At 42.7% G+C, this 20042-nt stretch overlaps 1 pseudogene; it reads right to left on the bottom strand.

Moving 5' to 3' along the window:
- Window positions 1–18910: 18910 nt before the first annotated feature.
- The window catches only part of LOC128736610 (putative uncharacterized protein DDB_G0286901), a 44002-nt pseudogene continuing 42870 nt past the window's right edge, over window positions 18911–20042 (bottom strand).

Raw genomic sequence — 20042 nt, 5'->3', positions numbered from 1 at the left:
CAATTTGAGTTTTGATCCTCGTAACCAACCGCTCTTGAACGCTCGTTTCCGTGGCTCAGAGATATACAGTGTGGATAGGGATTTTTTTTCATCCTAAAAAATTATGAGAGAGAAGAACGAATATAGAATCTGAATGGGTGAATCCAGTGAAAAGGATGCGAATACAGCTTTCAATATGCAGCAGGTTCGGAGGGCAAAAATAAAAGCAGAAGGAAATTCAATATCGAAATCCCTTTTTGTAAAAAAAAAGATCTATCGGGAATACTTTTGCTGATTGCTTTCGGAAGCGACATCGGTTAGAAAATTTTTGGTCGAGCTTTTATTTTACTCGTCGTCTCGTCGGCGTATCTGGAGATGAAATTTACCATCGATGAGAAGGACTATTTCGAAATTTCTGAGTGATTTCCAATATTTGTTCGTCTATCAGACGGGAAACGTACGTGAGGAAGTACGAGTGCAGAAGATGCCGAACATGACTGCTGCCGGATGTCGACGTTTACGATATGGATATGCGTGCGGTAAAATATGACCAAAAATGAACAGCTGCAGCAGGGGGGTGTACGATAAATGTTCAACCGCACCTATGACCGGTCATTTGACGTGTGTATATGGAAACGAGATTTCCTATCGGGGTATGATGTCAATTCGACAGGTTGCCATAACTGGTTCGGTAGAAGAAAAACCGATATCGGGCTAACCACAGAAGTAATGGAAAACGATAGCAAAATTATGATATTTCGGCAGAACGTGTCCTGCCGTTCATATTTTATTATTACCTTCATTCGTTCAATGTTTTAGATTCGGGTTAAAGTAACAAGGTATGGTTATTCTGAAAACCTGACCTGGTGAGAAATTAGAAATCAATTTGCAATCTATGATCAGGGTTGTCCTGTTCTTTGTGTACCGATTTTACGTATTTTCTTTGAAAATTTTACTTTGCTGAGATGGTATGGCCAGATAAATAAAAATAAGTAATGTCGGAGCACAAAGACCAGGGTAACCCTGCCTAGGATGGAACTGTAATCTACCATCGCACTATGATTCAGAAATCCAAATTAGGTGGAATAACTTGTTCATTCAGTAGTCGTTGATTTTAGATTATTTATGAGTTAGCAACAAAACATTAAGGTGCATGCAAATTGCAGTGCATAACGGCGCACCCATCCATGTACATGTACTAACTAGACATGGTATATATTATATATTCAATGTACCTAAAAATAAAAAATAAGAAAACTTATCCAATTTAATTCTACTATGTGTATTTTATTCAATGACAGATACTGAGGAAGCCTGCAAGTCGTAGGCGAAATACGTATCTGTCATTGAATAAAATACACATAGTAGAATTAAATTGGATAAGTTTTCTTATTTTTTATTTTTAGGTTTCGTATTCTACTAAGACGCTCCAAAAACTTCAGATATTCAATGTATTCAATAACGTATCATAAGAACGGAAATAAACTTTTCCAGCAATTTCTATAGAATAATAAAACCATCATGGAAAATTGCTCCAACCTCTTACAATTAGACAAAAAAAGTTATCCCGCAGAATACCGGAAAAACAGCAACCAATAACAGCAAAAAAGTAGAAGCAGCAGAATAATAACTACCCCCGTAAATGTTTTGACATGAGCTTCGTCATCGTTTTCTTCACACACACAGAAGAAAAAAAACTATCCACCGTGTTTTTTTGCCCAACACATAGTCCAAGCGTTGTTCAACCGGATATTGCGTCCCATAAACCTCACTCTTCTGGGCCACCTTAACAACACAGAGCTAAACGAGAGCTAGGTCACCTCCTCGGAACGAAACACGCCAGGTATGATCCGCAGATTCTTTGCCGTCGCAGCAGAATGTGGCGAGTCAGGTTTGAAAACATTTTTCCTCGCTTTGTTTAGCGTACCAACCAGCGACACCCGCCGCCGCCGGAGGCGGAGGAACACGGGGTGTCAGCAGCCAAAAAGCCGGAAACCACTCAACGGGGTGTGCGTTTTTTTCGTCGTCGTGTTTCCCTTTCCCGTTCCTCTGCTCCTCCGGAAGAGTTCCTTGTTAGCGTTAAGCATAAACGAGGACAACTCGACACAAGAGGAGGCACAGAGAAAACCGCCACACCACACCTCCGACCGCCGGAAAACGACACAAATGGACAGCGGAAATGTGAACAACTTTGTCGGAGCGAAGAATGGCAACCGAGAGTCATTGTTGCTGTGGTTGCGCTCAAGGTGCTTTATAATGGGAACTTCTTCCGGGGCGCTTTTTCCGTTATCAGACTGAAAAGACTTCTCGGCCAAAGGCCGCGAGACTTTCTCGTTCTTAAAATGCAAAAAAAGGCTCTTTCGTGTACGGCAGTGACGAACTACAGGGAGCCGGACTTTCACTAGTCAAATTATCCATTCAAGCTACGATACTACCCTGGGATGCGGACTGCATCCGGGACAGCATCCCGGCCGGTGTGGTGAGCAGAAAAGAAGTCACCTCGCACAAGTAGATGCCCTTGTATATAAGTCGCTTTATGGGATATTCTTATTTCGTCTGCCGGGTGCACGTAATCTTTCCTAAAATCTCCTCACCAAACCGTGTGATAAAAATGCTAAAAGGATTACTTTTTATGTCGGTGAAAAGGCAGCTTTCAACCGTTCCCGGGACGATTTTCACTGGAGCAAGGTCCAGCCGGATTCATTGTGCTACCACATCGGCATCGGCGTGCGGCACGGCACGTTGATCCAATCCGATCCAAGCGTCAGGCATTTGCCTTTCGGGGGCAGATATAGGTTTTTTGGGGAATGTCTTAGCGTTGTTGTTTATTGAGGCGGGTTGCCCTCGTGGCATCCCGAGCAAGTGCGAATTTGCCGACAACCCCCTTCTTAGCTAGTCAGAATTGATGCCGGTGGTCGACACGGGGGCTGGTTCTGGTTGCTTCCATCGTGCGGTTAATTTTCCCACCCATCCCATCCTTTGGTTGGCGCTTCTCACTCATCACCATCGGTGATGGCTTTGATGTTTCTCAAAATTTGAATATTTGATACCGAAAGGCGTTAGAGCTTGCTGCATTCCAAAGCGGCGAACAAAGTACTACATTCACGGCGGTGGTTTGAAGTCGACCATGAATATGCCCGTAATGCGTTTTCGGATTTGAGCTTTGAACTGCGGAGAGGTCTTTAGGAAGTAATTGGTAGGCTAGAGGAGTTAACCTTGTGGATTTCTAATAAATAAACCTCCCTCTTAGGTGAAGAGATCAGCAATGTTAATTGTAGCTAGCTCATCTTCAACTGTTCTTCATAACCTTGATCCAACGATATTCAAATGATTATTTAGCTGACTGGAATGAACGTTTTATAAAAAAGTGGTCTTTCTCACAATTGCCAAATATAATTTTCAAGCAGTATTTGATCTGATTGGCTGTGGAAAATTTATTAGCAAAATAGTGCAATTTACACCTTTGTAGGTTTCTGTCCAAAGATTTAAAAAATACTTAAGTATGTATTAAATTTAAGATTTCCATCTGAGCTTACAGATCATTTTCACAACGTAACCGTGCGATAAAATTTTATGCTTCTGTTAATTCTCAAAAAGTCCCAAATCGAATTAAAATCTGCATCTTCAAGTCAAAAGTAGAAGTCATTCAAATCGTTAAATTTAATAAACTTCAGATCAACACTAGCTTTTACAAGTTACCTCATTGACGGTAATGTATCAATTTTCATACATTTTATTGTATAACTAGCTGACCCGACAAACTTCGTATTGCCACAAATTAAACTGTGTTGTACATGAATCGTGAATCTCGGATGACCTTTGTGGGAGTTCATGAGTGTTTTAATATACCAATTTTCTTCACAGTAACGTTGAATACAACTCCCCCCACTGCTTGGCCTGATAAACTAAAGCGGTTAGCATTTAAATATTCGCCATCATTACAAACCATTTCGTCAAATACCTTTCTTCGGAACACCAATTCTCGGTTGACCATCACTCGGAATATAGAATTTCGCAGAATACCATTTCGCGAAAAACCTTACGCGGGATGTACCATTTCACGGAAAATCTTTTCGTAGAAAGTACCATTTCGCTGGGGTGACCCAACTGAAGGAAAGTAATAGAGCTCAGTAGAACTAGGAAAATAAATTAACCTAGATAGAGGTGATCTCTACGGGGGGCTGCCCCCCGCAGTGGCCGGCGCTTTCGACGGCAGGTAGCAAGCAATACTCGCGGCCTGTGGCCGTCTCGCGCTGAATTATCTAATGTTACTATTGATAGCTTTTGGTGGTCTTGTTATTGATTGATGTTTTATGAAAGAGTCTAAAATTTCTCGAGTTCGATTAGTTTCTGAGTTACGCAAAAATTTCTGTTTTATTTGTATGACAGTCCTTATCCCCCTACCACAGGGGTGAGGGGTCTCAAAACATCATAAAAAAATTCCAGCCTCCACAACCCCCTACATGCCAAATTTGGTTCCATTTGCTTGATTACTTCTCGAGTTATAAGGAAATTTGTATTTTATTTGTATGGAAGCTCCCCCTCTTAAAAGGGAGAGGTGTCATTATTCCCCTCCTAAAGAGGGAAGGGGTCTCAATTCACCATAGAAAAAAAATTGCCTACAAAAACACCCACATGCTAAATTTGGTTCCATTTGCTTGATTAGTTCTCGACTTATGAGAAAATTTGTATTTTATTTGTATAGGAGCCCCCCCTCCTAAAGTGGGGAGGGGTCTCAATTCCCCATAGAAAAAATTCTTGTCTTCAAAAACAGCCACATGTAAAATGTTGTTCCAATTGCTTGATTGGTTCTCGAATTATGCAGAAATTTGTGTTTCATTTGTATGGGAGCTCCCCCTCTTTGTTGGAGGAGGGGTCTTTAACCATCATAAGAACCTTCCCTGGCCCCAAAAACACTTATATGCAAATTTTCACGCCAATTGGTTCAGCAGCTTTCGATTCTATAAGGAACATTCGGGCAGGCAGTCAGAAATCCATTTTTATAGCTATAGATTTGTATGGGAGCCCACACTCTTAGTGGGGGGAGGGGTTTTTTGCCATCGAGAGAACCTTCCCTAGCCCCAAACACCGCTACATGCAAATTTTAACTATAAATTAAATAAATTCGATTCTATAAAGAATATAGGGACAGACAGACAGACAGACAGACAGACAGACAGACAGACAGACAGACAGACAGACAGACAGACAGACAGACAGACAGACAGACAGACAGACAGACAGACAGACAGACAGACAGACAGACAGACAGACAGACAGACAGACAGACAGACAGACAGACAGACAGACAGACAGACAGACAGACAGACAGACAGACAGACAGACAGACAGACAGACAGACAGACAGACAGACAGACAGACAGACAGACAGACAGACAGACAGACAGACAGACAGACAGACAGACAGACAGACAGACAGACAGACAGACAGACAGACAGACAGACAGACAGACAGACAGACAGACAGACAGACAGACAGACAGACAGACAGACAGACAGACAGAAAGACAGACAGACAGACAGACAGACAGACAGACAGACAGACAGACAGACAGACAGACAGACAGACAGACAGACAGACAGACAGACAGACAGACAGACAGACAGACAGACAGACAGACAGACAGACAGACAGACAGACAGACAGACAGACAGACAGACAGACAGACAGACAGACAGACAGACAGACAGACAGACAGACAGACAGACAGACAGACAGACAGACAGACAGACAGACAGACAGACAGACAGACAGACAGACAGACAGACAGACAGACAGACAGACAGACAGACAGACAGACAGACAGACAGACAGACAGACAGACAGACAGACAGACAGACAGACAGACAGACAGACAGACAGACAGACAGACAGACAGACAGACAGACAGACAGACAGACAGACAGACAGACAGACAGACAGACAGACAGACAGACAGACAGACAGACAGACAGACAGACAGACAGACAGACAGACAGACAGACAGACAGACAGACAGACAGACAGACAGACAGACAGACAGACAGACAGACAGACAGACAGACAGACAGACAGACAGACAGACAGACAGACAGACAGACAGACAGACAGACAGACAGACAGACAGACAGACAGACAGACAGACAGACAGACAGACAGACAGACAGACAGACAGACAGACAGACAGACAGACAGACAGACAGACAGACAGACAGACAGACAGACAGACAGACAGACAGACAGACAGACAGACAGACAGACAGACAGACAGACAGACAGACAGACAGACAGACAGACAGACAGACAGACAGACAGACAGACAGACAGACAGACAGACAGACAGACAGACAGACAGACAGACAGACAGACAGACAGACAGACAGACAGACAGACAGACAGACAGACAGACAGACAGACAGACAGACAGACAGACAGACAGACAGACAGACAGACAGACAGACAGACAGACAGACAGACAGACAGACAGACAGACAGACAGACAGACAGACAGACAGACAGACAGACAGACAGACAGACAGACAGACAGACAGACAGACAGACAGACAGACAGACAGACAGACAGACAGTTTTTTCTTATTTTCAAAAAAAATTTTTGCGGTAAATTTTTACTGCATTTAGTAAATTGTCACAGTCGTATCTCATAAACCGCAGGCTGAACGTAAAGATCAGGAATGAATGTCCCAATCGGCTGTGTATCGCAATGAAGCAACGTAGGACCGTTACTGTCTTCGCTTTTCATCACCCAGGAAGCACCAACTCGTATATCAATGTACGAAAATTATCATAAATATCTCCTAGCAATCTCAAAATCGTAACTAAAGCTGGATAAAGTGGGACCAAGTTGATTTTCTATCGTATAGAATGATAATAACTGACATACATTCGATTTTCAGCACAAAATCGTATAACAGTACGGAGCGACTCGCGCTTAATCGGATATTATCGTATATAAATACTTATATAGTCGTAACGCTCAAAGTTATTCGTAATCACGTATATCGCCTCCAAAATAGTACGGATATGCCACTTTGGCGCATCAAATACGATTTATTAGCATGTATATCTGTACGTAATGCTGATTTTTACCTTTTTTATACATATGAAAATGCTAGCTGGGCAACCTATTGTCGGTTCCTATACCATTTTGCTGTTGCACTTGTAATGCTGGTGATGTCAAAATATTCAAAATTGGCCACATTAAACTCCAACGTCTTCTTCTTCTGTTTCTTTAGCAGCTTAGGGTCAGAATGATTCGTACCGTATCAAGAGCTCGTGTTAATTTTACTCGGTCCTAGACTGCTTGTCGTCAATTTCTTGAGCGTCAATCTCAAATATTACAGTTCGAAATTTTTCCTCAAAGTGTTTCGGCGTATATATTCAGGGATTTGTTCCAAAGGATCGGTCTTAATATGTACATCTGATATGATAGAAAAATTTCTATGTAAAATAAAAAAGAGATTCACATTTGGTGAATGAGAAATCTTTCCATCTAAAATAAGAAATTTAACCTTGCAAACGATCAGCTTCAAGAACCCATCTAGTTTGATTGATAGTTCTAAACCAACCGAATCGAGCCCACCGCCAACGAACATATTGTAAAAGTACGTTCGCGTCATTACCGAAACGATATCATTAGAGCTAGGTACAGCTTCTCGAAGCAGCAGACTAGAACCGATATCAGTCTGGCTGGGGCGTCAAAACTGGTCCGAAGAAGCTCAGGAAAATTTAATCATCCTCAGATGCTTCCCGGGGTGTGCGCTGGCCGTGGCTGAGAAAACTCAAACCCGTTTTGTTATTCCACTTTTCCCGGCAAGATTGATGACCCTCATCAGGGGCGACCGTCCTCGAGAACCCGATGAATAAATTATCACAATCAATCCCACCCCGGGATCGTGTTTTAAATTTTCCCCCCATTTTTGGCTGAGTCGGTGTGCGACCGACGGTGCGGTGGTTTGCCTTTGGAAAAGCCGCAAATCTACTGCCAACAGTTCCATTTGTCGGAAATTTTAATAATTCTTCTACGGAATGGAAAACCCTTTGCCTACCAGCAGCGAGCCCCGCCCACTGTCAGGGGGTTCGATAATACATCCCTCGAACCGCCATTACCGGCTGGAAAAACTCGAAAGTGATTAATTTCCTTAAATAACTTTTCGGGTTTTCACTTCCGTTTGGTTTGGTTTGTTCGGTCGATCGACCTCTCCCGGATTCCTCGGTCTTTCTTCTTTCGTTGTCTCCTGAAAAGGGATTTGGCAACTTTAAAACTCACGGGTAACTTTTGAGCTCCCCCCTCCCTTCCCTTCTCTGGCTACCAACCACATTCGGATTCGTGTTGTGGCGATTCGTGGAAGGTATCAACACCAGCTGCAGCAATGAAGAAGAAGGACGAACCTTTGGTGGTGGCCCGGCGGTGGTAAACAGAAGCGAGCAAAATGAACCGTCCGTTTGCTGTCAGTGATTAAGAACTCGAAAGATTCGGAAAATATGGAAAATCAAAGAGTTCAAACGGCTCAGTGGAGTTTATTTAAAGTTTTTTTTCTTTGCTTTCTTTATAGGCTGCACAGAAGCTATTAGGAAGTTTTGATAAGGGGTTGTAACCGATTGGTAATCAATTTTGTTTATATTGTTGAGGGATCATAATGGGTTTAACCCTTTGATGGCAGGTTGTGATGATTTTTTGGAAATAATCTCAGAGTAACTGCTCTGCTTGGAACAGATAAAATCGTTAAAATATAAATATTTTTTTATTCAAATGAACAATTTTAGATAAATTTATTTGTAAAGAGATAAGCCTGATATTTATTTAAGTTTGAATTATTGGTGAACCACAAGGTTAAAATACTTTGTCTAATGAATTAACACATCCTTTTGTCATAATGAATGCTAATTAATCTGAACAACGTGGGAAAACCGAAATTTCGTCAATTTGACTAGGTGGGGAAAAATGGGAAATATGCTGTCCAATGCAATTCCCCAAATGTGAGCTAGTCTGCATTAATACATTTATAATAGACTAGTCCCCGTAGCCAAGGCGTCTCTTAAATGTACATAAACTCCGAAAAACTTCAGTCTATTTGTGGTTGTTTTCTGTATAATTAAAACCGAAATGGGCAAAACTTTTTGAGGCTTTCAAAACTATGCTGAACTGCAATTCTTTGCTGTTTGTCTGACATGCATTTTTGGGTTGGTACAAAAGGAAATGAAAACTGTCCCTTTTGCATTCAGACAACGAGCAAAGAATTATGATCTTCAACCGAAAAATAAATTTACTGGTGAACGGGAAGTTTGTCCCCGTCATTCTCCGCCGCGCCACGTTGCATCACGCCGCCAGTCTGCCTCTGTTTGTTCAACCGACTCTCGGGGGAAAGTTTTCTTTGGTGTGTCCAGCATTGGGAACAGGACACCTTCAGCAGTCGAGGATAGTCGAGAAATCCCCGGGAAGAGGAAGATTAAAATGATGTTTCAGAAAGTTGAAAAGTTTTCACTTCGTCCGCTTCGGGCTCGTTTTTCCGAATAGTCCGCAACGCTTTAGCTTGTCTCAGAAGCACAGCACAGATAATGACACCGAAGCCACGTGGTTGATGTTACCGTACTAACCGAAAAAAAATGAATTTTTTATTTAAATTTTCTTTGATTTCTTTTCATCACAAGCTCGATCCCAGAGCGGAAGCTTTTCAACGGAACATGCCTTTAAGGTTTTTCCACTTTGTATATGCGTTTGGTGTTTTCAGCTGGTTTTTTTCGCACATTGGCTAGAGCATTAGAGGCGGTTCTTCCCACGTAAGGGACAGGAAGGATTTTGTCCAGAAAACCGAAGAGCAAAAAATTGCTCGTTTTCCCTGGTAGGAAAAAAAAAGTTTTAAATGAATTTTGTTTTCGCCCGGAACTTTTGCCGGTAGCCTTTCTCGACATCATCTGCAGAGCACCCGAAGCACATCCATGACAAAGGAAGAGTCAAATTTCGTTTTCTTCTACTTGGTAGCTAAAATTTAGTCCGAAGTTGGTCTTCGTTCCGTTCAGTTCGAGACAAGAATAACCTTGACAGCGCGATGAAAAAGAAACGATTAAAAATGAAAGGAAAGAAGCAAAAAAAAAAAATCATAAAAACAATACTATGAATTGAAGAAACTTGGCAGCAGATCCTTCGATAGGACGATATCCATTAGGTTGTTCGGTGGGCGCTCTGGGCACGTGGGTCACGTAGGAAGAGCTACCAGACAACGTCACACTCCGATGGCGATTGAATAAATTTTAAATTCGCAATTTAGTCCGGGGAAAGTTTGCGCTGTTATGCGAACAAGAATGGTGACAGCAATCAACGTACTTGTAGATATTATTTTTTTTCGGCCTTTCGGCATCCGCACGCTGTCACCGGGGGAATTCGTTATTTGCTGATGTTAAATAAAATTGGATGGCGGCAGCTCAAGGGATTGTTGGAATAATTTAATTGTTGATTATTTAATGAAATGTTTCTCTTTCGCGTTGATTCGAATGGAAATTATCGACATGAGATCAATATGCTTTGACAGTTCTAAAACTAATTGTGCACTGTAGAATTTTTCTTGTATAGTTGGAGTATAGGTTTCATTTTGCGACTACATGAGTTCAATACCAATAAATAAAATCATCCATAATTCCATTAACAACTCTTGAATGATTCACAACCAACATCAAAATCAAACAAGCTCACCCGGTCGAATAAAAAAGATTCGCACAAAGTCTGGATTTTTTTTAGTCGAAAGGTTTGACCACTGCGACCATTATTTCTATTGTGGTATACTTCTTCATTTGTCTAGGTATTAGTTGCCGACAAAACACTATTGATGGAAGTGTTCGTCATTATCAATGCATACCTCTTCTTATGAAGTTTTTTACCTAAATGGGATTTGCAGAACCAGATTTCGAAAGACTTCACTGTTTCTTTACCGAAGGTTATTAGTCTGCGATGAGTAAGTGCACTGCACTGGCAGAGCAGACGTTCTGCGGTTTCGCTTTCGAATTCACAGAGTGGTGTTTCCAAGCAACCATTTGAGTTTTATTGCACTCTTATGATGGTATTTGTGACCAAATTTGGTCATGAAACCCATCATACTTACTTACTTTTGCGGCGACAATCCATTAATCGAATCCATGCCGCATTCAGGAGCCGTCTCCAAAATACTCGGTCTTGAGCTGCCGCTCTCCAATCGCGCCTAACACCAGCTCCTCGTCAACAGCGCTCATCCAACGGGTACGGGGTCTGCCTCGAAGTCATCGGCTTCTGTCGGGTTCTCTGCTAAATATTGTTTCCGCTGGTCTCTCATCCGGCATCCTTGCTACGTGGCCAGCCCATTGTAGCCTGCCGTATTTTAATCGCTTCACAATATCTGCATCTTTGTATACTTGGTATATTTCATGATTCATGATTGCAGGATCTTTCGCTCGAAAACGCCAAGAGCTCGACGGTAGCGCTCTTTCAACGTCCACGCTTCGTGACCGTAGAGTACCACCGGGAGAATTAGCGTCTTATAGAGCGCGAGTTTTGTACGGAGTTGTAGGCTACGGGACCTAAGCTGGCTACGTAATCCGAAGAAGGCCTTGTTGGCAGCCACTATCCGCCTTTTTACTTCACGGCTCACATCGTTGTCACATGTCACCAACGTACCAAGGTAAACAAATTCGTCGACAACTTCAAAAGTATCTCCATCTATTACGACCGCTATTCCAACACCCGAAGGGCTACCACGCTCCCTACTAGCCACCAAATACTTTGTTTTGGTAGAATTTATGATAAGCCCTATTCTCACAGCTTCCTCCTTAAGATGCGTGTACGCTTCTTCCACAGCTCTACGGTTAACACCGATGATATCGATGTCGTCCGTAAACCCCACATAATCTGCCACAGCTCATTTCGTTTAACTGAATCGTACGCCGCCTTGAAATCTATAAACAAATGGTGTGTCTACAAGTTGAATTCCCAGAATTTATCGAGGATCTGTCGCAAGGTGAACATTTGGTCCGTCGTGGACCGTCCCTTTCGAAAACCGCACTGGTATTCGCCAACAATGGTTTCCTGCAACGGCCACAGTCTGAGAAACAGGATGCGGGAGAGAGTTTTGTATGCAGAATTGATGGGAGTAATGCCTGCATTCGAGTCGATGGCCCTTTTTGTAAATAGGGCATATGAGACCTTCCAACCAGTCCGTAGGTAATTCCTCCTCAGTCCATGCTTTTAGTACAACCTGATGAATTGCACAATACAACTGTTCGCTCCCGACTTTCAATAGTTCGGCCGGGATGCCGTCCTTTCCAGCTGGTTTGCCGTTTTTCAGCTCTCTTGCTGCTTTCCTAACTTCATCCAAAGTTGGTGAATCTACAGCTTGTCCATCATCCTCAATCGTTATCCTGTTTCTGTTTCGAAAACCATTATAAAAGTGTAATAATACCCTCATTGTTACTTGGGCTATTATTATACTTGGTTCGGTTTTCTTCAAATTAAGCAATGATAGGCTTTTTTACTATCTGGCTGCATAAAGCGCTTTGACTGTCTGAGTCCTGAGGAGGATTTCCAATTTTCCTCTATTGTTTTGTGTTCCCATGCACGAAGTGTGGATTTAAGTGCGCTTGGTGACACTTCACAGAACGGTTATGGGCCGATAAATTCTACAGAGGAACCCTGCCTCGCTAAAGTATCGGTTTCTGGGGTTTCTCGCAGAGGAATCATAAAAGAATAATCGCAGCAGGGATGATTCCTCCTCAGAATAAAAAAGAGAAGAGAAAAATTCACACTTTACTCAGTCGCGATTTATGTTGCTCCGTTTTGTTTGAACTTTCCTCTATTTTACTGATCGCGATTGCTCACCAACCTACTCATTGTTCTTCTCATTGAGGAATAAACTGAGCAACAAAGTGTTAATGCACTTTTTGGCTGCCCATGATACGACACAAAAAAACAGTTTAGACTTCTCGCAGCGGTAACAGTGCATAAAATGTTGCATATGACGATGGTGGATGATAGATATGACAACAATGTAATTCCCGTGCCGTTGCTTGCTGCAGTACGAGCGCACAATGAGAATTCTCATTTGTGGCAGCAGTTCTGCTCATTTTGTTGAATGAAAAAAGTTGCACTTTTTGCACAATGAGTGAGGAAATGGCATGCCTAAATCGCAGAAAAGTTGACAAAAAGGGGGTGGTCCCTAACAAGAAAGCAGGTCTAAGTAAGTAACCGGGGTTTCGTTTCTCTTGCATTTAGACCGATTACAGTTGTGCATGTGACTGGGTGATAAGAAGCGGGGGTTATATAGGAGGTGGGGGTGGAGTAGTTCTGCCGAGGAGGGATATATGAAAAAAAAAAAAGTTTTGTTTCGCTTCCTTGATAGAGATTTTCAGGAGGCAAATAGGTGCAAAATTGGCTACGTGACAGATGGGCGAGTTGACTGTAAAGGACCCAACAAGGGGGAGGATGACGACGACGAGTGTGAGTATTTGTTCCGCCATAACTCCGGAACGCCTGGACGGTTCTTGATAAAACTTGACACACATGTTTTTTGACATAAAAGAATCAGCGCGTTGACAAAAAAGGTGTGGCTATCGTAACAGAGACTATTTTCCGGTTCTTTAACGACGAATTTTTTAATTTACTGCAACTGTAGATGCTATTAAAACATCCCTATCGTGTAAACATAGCAATAGTGGAGCAATAGCAATAGTCGTTAATCGATTTGCACTACACTGAAGTCGCTTTTTACGCGACTATTTTTCCGTGGATTTCGGAATTTACGCGGTTTTTTTCACGCGAATTTCGGAATTTACGCGGTTTTTTTTACGCGAATTTCGGAAATTACGCGGTTTTTTACGCGATTTTCGGAATTTACACGGATGTGTTCAAAACGTCTATTTTTTCGCGTAGTGTTGAAATACACAAATTTTTTTTTACACGAAATTTTGGTTTTTTACGCGAATTTTTTTACGCGAATTTCGGAATTTACGCGGTTTTGATTTACCCGGGACGTATCTTTCGCGTAAAAACTTGAGTGTATATTTGTTCAATAGTGTTATGTTTTACTATTTATTTTGATTATTTTGACGTATCGCTTGTAGCACAGAACAATAATTATACTACAAATCATAATAATTATACTACCTATTTTATTAATTGTTTTAAAGCAAAAAAAAAAATAATTTTAATAGGGTAGTTGATCCAATAGTTGTGGTAGTACCAATAGTTGCGCTACTATTCATTATTAATGCCTATTTTCGTCACCGGAGCATTTTAGATAAAACAATTACATTCATTATATAAAACAGGCTTTTAGAAGTATTGGTAGATAGACTACACCATTTAAAATTAAAGCATTATTTGCTAAAATGCCAATTTTCCAAAATCTAACGCCCAGTTGGAGCGCACAACTATAGGCGCTCATCTATAGTTTTGCTACGATGTTTTTTCACTTAGCAACCTAGCAATGTACATGGAATAACACAATTAAAGGAACATCAAATTTATTTAAGGAAACATTAGTGCAACTGTTGGTTCATTATAATTGAATCGGAAAATTCATTTTTTCTTTATAAAGCTTCTCGTACAACAAAAGCAATTGTCTTGCCTTGTGACAAATACCTTGTATTTGATAAATTTATATCCCACAAGCATCAATTGAAGCATATACCTCAATAAACAAGCAAAATGAAGTTATATTGTGCTTAGTGGCGCAACTAATGGATCATCTACCCTAGTTGTAATGCAAATGAATCAACAATTTTCTACGCAATTTCACTAGTTTTAAGTGGCACTCTTCCGCACTCACCAAATGCTGTATTTTGTTTACTTTTTTCATTTTTTCTCCTATAGCTTCATCGCAACGGTTCGCAGACGCTGACAGCTACGATTGAAGCGGTACAACGTAATGTTGACGAAGGTGCTTCGCAACTGCAGGTTGTGACATTCCCCCCGGTACTACAACGGTCTGACGGTGAACAAAAATTTGCACCGACGTCTAACACCGCAAGCTTCACCGAAAACAGCTTCTTCCGAAAACTAGAAAACTACGTGTTCAGTATACACAACTGCTCGTGGCACCTGCCCAACTTTTGAGCGAATAGCTCGAACCACACGACCCTTCGGTATACAGTTCCTTGGCAGCGTGCCGTCTACAATAACAACGACGGTGAACCAGTTCGTTCTCCGTGAAGTGTGGCGACGCCAAAATCGGTTGGCATAAACCTGGATCATCTTCTGGATATTCTTCACGGCGCAGCTACTGTCATTGTACGCGATCGGAGGTTTAGTACCGTCTGACGACCCGATCAAGAACTCATTCGGGATATGGTTAGTATTTCGTCAGTTGGTGTGCGTGTGACTTGGAGGTGCTTTAAGGCTTTCTTCACGAATTGAACGAGGCATTTGTGTGTGACTTCGAGATGTACAGCTCGCATAATTAGACAGGTCACTAATACCCCACATCGTTTTACAGTCCTTCTACCGCCAACAACGCGCATTGGCCGGTGGTATTTGATGCCGACTTAAGGGAATGGATGGCAGAAGGCTTGTAAATGCTCGGACGGTAGACCAGGCATCTTCGGGGCTTCCGGCTTCGCTTGATGAATCTTGCAGAGCTTGCATCGTTCTCGAGCACGTAGAATATGATCTGGATTTCGTTGAGCGTTGTCTGATGATTCATGTGATAGAACTTCTGGTGGACACTGGCTGTGATTAGGCAACAAGATTGGACGCTTTCTACACTCCTCCACATGTGCGCATTGCTCTTTGCGATCTTTCATTCGTAACAGTGCATCTCCATGGATGATGTACAACGAACTACCCTTCGTTCATTCTTCCACGGCAACGACTTCGGCTTCCGCAGCAGGGCTTTCTTGCACCGACTGGAGGATGAACAGCTCCTCCTTCACTAATAATTCTTCTTGCGTTAGAGGTCCGGTGGCTCCTTCAACATCATCGGGCGTAGGTTCGACGAAAATCGTTGAACGAATGCTACATGTCGCAGCAGCCGCTTTCACTTCGAGAAAGCTTACCACCGGAATAGGGCGCAATCGACGGAATGGCGCAATATACAGGTGGTCGCTTCTTCTCTGCGGAGTGTTCGAATTTGGATTTGACGACAGACCATTCCTTTTTCGATCCCCACAGGAAGTAAGGGCCACGACACTAGCGGCTGGTCGGAAAGAGATCCGGTAGCTTCCACCATTTCGTTATATCGTCAACGATATTAAGCCTTGTTAGAACCCAGTTCCATTCCGATGTCTCAACTCGAGCATTTCGCTGATCCGCACCGCGACGAAGGAGTTATATTTCCGTTTTTGATAGGATCGTCCCAGCTTATCACCACTCCGCCAAATTTCCTGTTGCTTCGTCTTCAGGAACATTAGGAAGTACGCCAGTAATCTTAGTGGATCGTAGATTGTCATTAGCGTAACGATACCACCTTGTTCGGCGTTGATTCTCGGAGAAATCTTGAAGGTGAACGTATCGATCGCAGTGCACCACAACAAGCCAGGAACTTTCTCCGTCGTCATCTTACTCGACAGATTTAAACTTTTTTCGCCGGAATTTGTTTCCCATTCCCGTAGCCCTCGATTCGAGTTCGACAACCATTTCCGCATCTCGAATCTAGCTTCTGCGTGGACGTGACTGACATCTTTCGCCTCGTCTTCTGTCTATACACTACAAAGTATGTCGTCGATGTATGGCTCGTTCACTATCGCTTCGGCTGCCCTCGGGCACTGTTCCTGAAACCGCTGCGCATTGTAATTTTTTTTTTACATACTGTGCACTGCTTGGTGAACGCGTCGCTCCGAAAGTTATTATATTCGTAACGTAGACATCTGGACTGTGGTCTTGCTCTCCGTTTCGCCATAAGAATCGCAAACACTGTTGATCGAGCCAGGTTCATCAAGATCTGGAGAAACATTTCTCGAATATCGCTTGTGATAGCAATGCTGAACTCTCGGAAACGCTGTAGTACGGATATCAAAGTGTTGAGTTGAGTGTAAGTTGATCCGGTCCTTTTAGCAGGAATGAATTCAGTGAAGCTCCCAAGACTTTAGCGGCTGCGTCCCAAACTAAACGCACCTTTTTTGGTTTGTTAGGATTGACTATCGGAAAGATTAGAAGATACCAAACCCGATCGAATTTCTCTGCCAATTGACTTTCTGTCAGCTTCTCGTTGTACTCAGATCGTTCGTAATTCCGAAGCCTCATCTAGTTCAGGGTCCCGCTGCAGATGCTTTTGCAAGCAGATCAGTCGTCTCATCGCCATCGATTTGCAGACGAACATCATCATACCGTCAAAGTAGCACGGTTTCCATTCGCTCTCAGTAAGTGTTTCGCTCGCTCGTCGTCCTTCGATAATAGTGGTTTGACGGAACCCGTTACTCCAATGCTGTCCAGAGACATGTATGCTTTCACGATACCGTGAAGATCTGCGTCTCTCCGCTCGCAGCGCGGACACACGTGGAAGCTGTGGTACGCCGTGAAGTTCGTCGGTGGTTGAGAAGCTTTACAGCATAGTCTGAACACTATCCAACCTAAGTGGGTTCTAACAGCGATCGATTCGACTCTTCCGCCTTCTCTACGGTCCAACCCATGGCCCAAGCGATAGTTATCCATTCCGATAACTATCCGTGGCTGGACTTTGGGATAGGAATCCACTAGCACGCCCTTCAAGTTCTTATAGTTTGATGCTAGCTCCGACATCAAAAACGTCTGCTGCGGTAGAGCAAGACTCGCCACCGTGTGCGCTTTCGGCATCCGGTATATCTCCGCATCACGTACTCCGGAAGTCTCTATGGCTAGCATTACGGAATTCATCTCCTGTCGTTGATGATCTCCCGTGCAACCTAGACGACACAAGGAATACGATTCGCCGTCAGGATCCAATTCACTTAACAAACTATGCTCCATTAGTGTCGCTGAGCCCTCATCCAGGAAGGCGAAGGTACGAACGGACTTACCTCGTTCATGGAGGAGAACTGAAATGTAGCGGAAGAGAACGTTGCTAGCGTAGCTGACGTAGGTATTGCACTGTTTGGCAACTGTGTCTGCAGCGACCCGGGAATTTCCTACACGACTCCACGCTGCTACATTCTCCTTGGCAAATCACACACGGCTTTCCGGTATTCTTGGAGGTCACCATCTAGGCCGTCGATGTAATCGATGCCTGGCAGGAATTGGATTGGAGCTGAACATGGACTTCCTCCTTTCGCATGCGCTTTTCAGACTTGCTGGCATACACTCTTATTGTTGACGGAATCGTACGCTGCTTTCACTAGTGTCTCTATCCATTTGCTGAAGCCTTGCAGTGTAACCGTGGCAGTCTCTCGACAAGTTCTTAAAGAAGTGCTGCACTGCACAGATGCTCGTTCAACCCACACCCAGCTAGCATTTTCATATGCATATGTATACCTGGTAATATACCGTATTTGATGCGCAAAATTGGCATATCCATACTATTTTAGAGGCGATATACGTGATTAAAAATAATTTCAAGCGTTACGACTATATAGGTGTTTATATACGATAATATCCGAGCAAGCGCGACTCGCTTCGAACTGCTATACAATTTTGTGCTGAAAATCGTAGGTATGTCAGTTATTATCTTTACATACGATAGAAAATCAACTTAGGCACACTGTTTCAAGCTTTAGTTACGATTTCGAATTTTTTAAGAGATATTTACGATAATTTTCGTACAATGATATACGAGTTGGTGCTAGCTGGGCAGGCTACGATCGTTACACACATGTTCTGAACTGCAACACTAAAGTCGATCAGAGTTCCTAGTTTCTTCGTCTTCAGCGCAGGAATTTCGCGAGTCTTGCAGACTAGCGAGTGAACGATAGCCTCGGGTTGTCAAGATAAAAAGAGGCTTCCGGATTTCCCGAAAAAGCAGGCAGCTCCTACGATACCGCGTGTCATGCGGCCTGTTGACTTCGGCTAAGTTCGTTGGAATCAGTATCGGAAAGATTGGACTGGCTTTTGTTGATCTCCTTCGCCCTTATTCTCTTCTCCAGAGTCCTCGTTTGCTGCTTCTGGTTCTCTGACATCTCTGCAAGCTGTCTTTCCAATTTGTCCATCACTGTTTCCACCTCATTCGATGACCGGTTACCCGTTCTTTCTATCGTCGTCGAATTTCCAGTCGGTGGAGTGATAGAAGCGCTCAGCTCTTGTCGTATCTCCCGCTCCCTTGCTTCCATACGGCACTCGAACTGGGATTTGAGTTCTTCCACCATGGAAAGCACCTCACGAACGTTTTCTTTACGCAGCACCTGGTACACCCGCTGTTGTTCTTCGAGCCTTGCCTACATAAACATTATTTGTTAACTACTTGCCAATTCTTGTTTTTTATTGAATAGTTATTTAGACATTCCGAAAAATTTCGGCCTTTCGTGATTCGACCTTCTGTGACTGTTGTTGAATTTCGGCCATTTGGATTTCGGCCATTCGTGATTCGGCCATTTGTGTTTCGGCCATTCGGTACTAGCCCGTCTCGCTCTGTAGAGATTATCGAATACAAAACAGCTTTACAAGTGGCTGGGGGACAACAGAAGGGGGGAGCTGACAAAGGGTAGGCACATTCAAATGAAAAAAAATGTATATAGTATCATTGAATTGGAAAGTTTTCTTTTTATTTAAAAACTTTAGTCAACTCCAAAAGCTTTAGTCAACCAATGAGTAACAAAATAGAAGAAACCAGGAGGTATAAAGCAGAACATCTTTCCCTATGAAATTCTAAAACTTCTTCTCCAACAGAAAAAAAAATCTAAATAACGATTAGAAGGTGCTAAGTACTCCGCTTAGTCAAACTGTACTGAGCTTTTTGTTGATCAGTTGAAAATTAATGCAAAGCGTGCATCTAAATCTAAACATCTCAGTGTTATTCAAATTAGTATTTCGAGTCCGGTATGTCTAACTATTGACAATTAAATACGTCAATGCATTCTGCGAGTCTTATACAGTTCGCACGATTGTTTGTTGATTGTTCTAGCATTTAATTATTGTTTACTCGACTAATTAAATGGTGATACGTTTACCTGGCACTTGCTA

The sequence above is a fragment of the Sabethes cyaneus genome, chromosome 2, assembly GCF_943734655.1.
Source record: "Sabethes cyaneus chromosome 2, idSabCyanKW18_F2, whole genome shotgun sequence".
NCBI lineage: Eukaryota > Metazoa > Arthropoda > Insecta > Diptera > Culicidae > Sabethes > Sabethes cyaneus.
The sequence above is the reverse complement of the archived record's forward strand: the minus strand, read 5'-3'. Positions and strand labels throughout refer to the sequence as shown.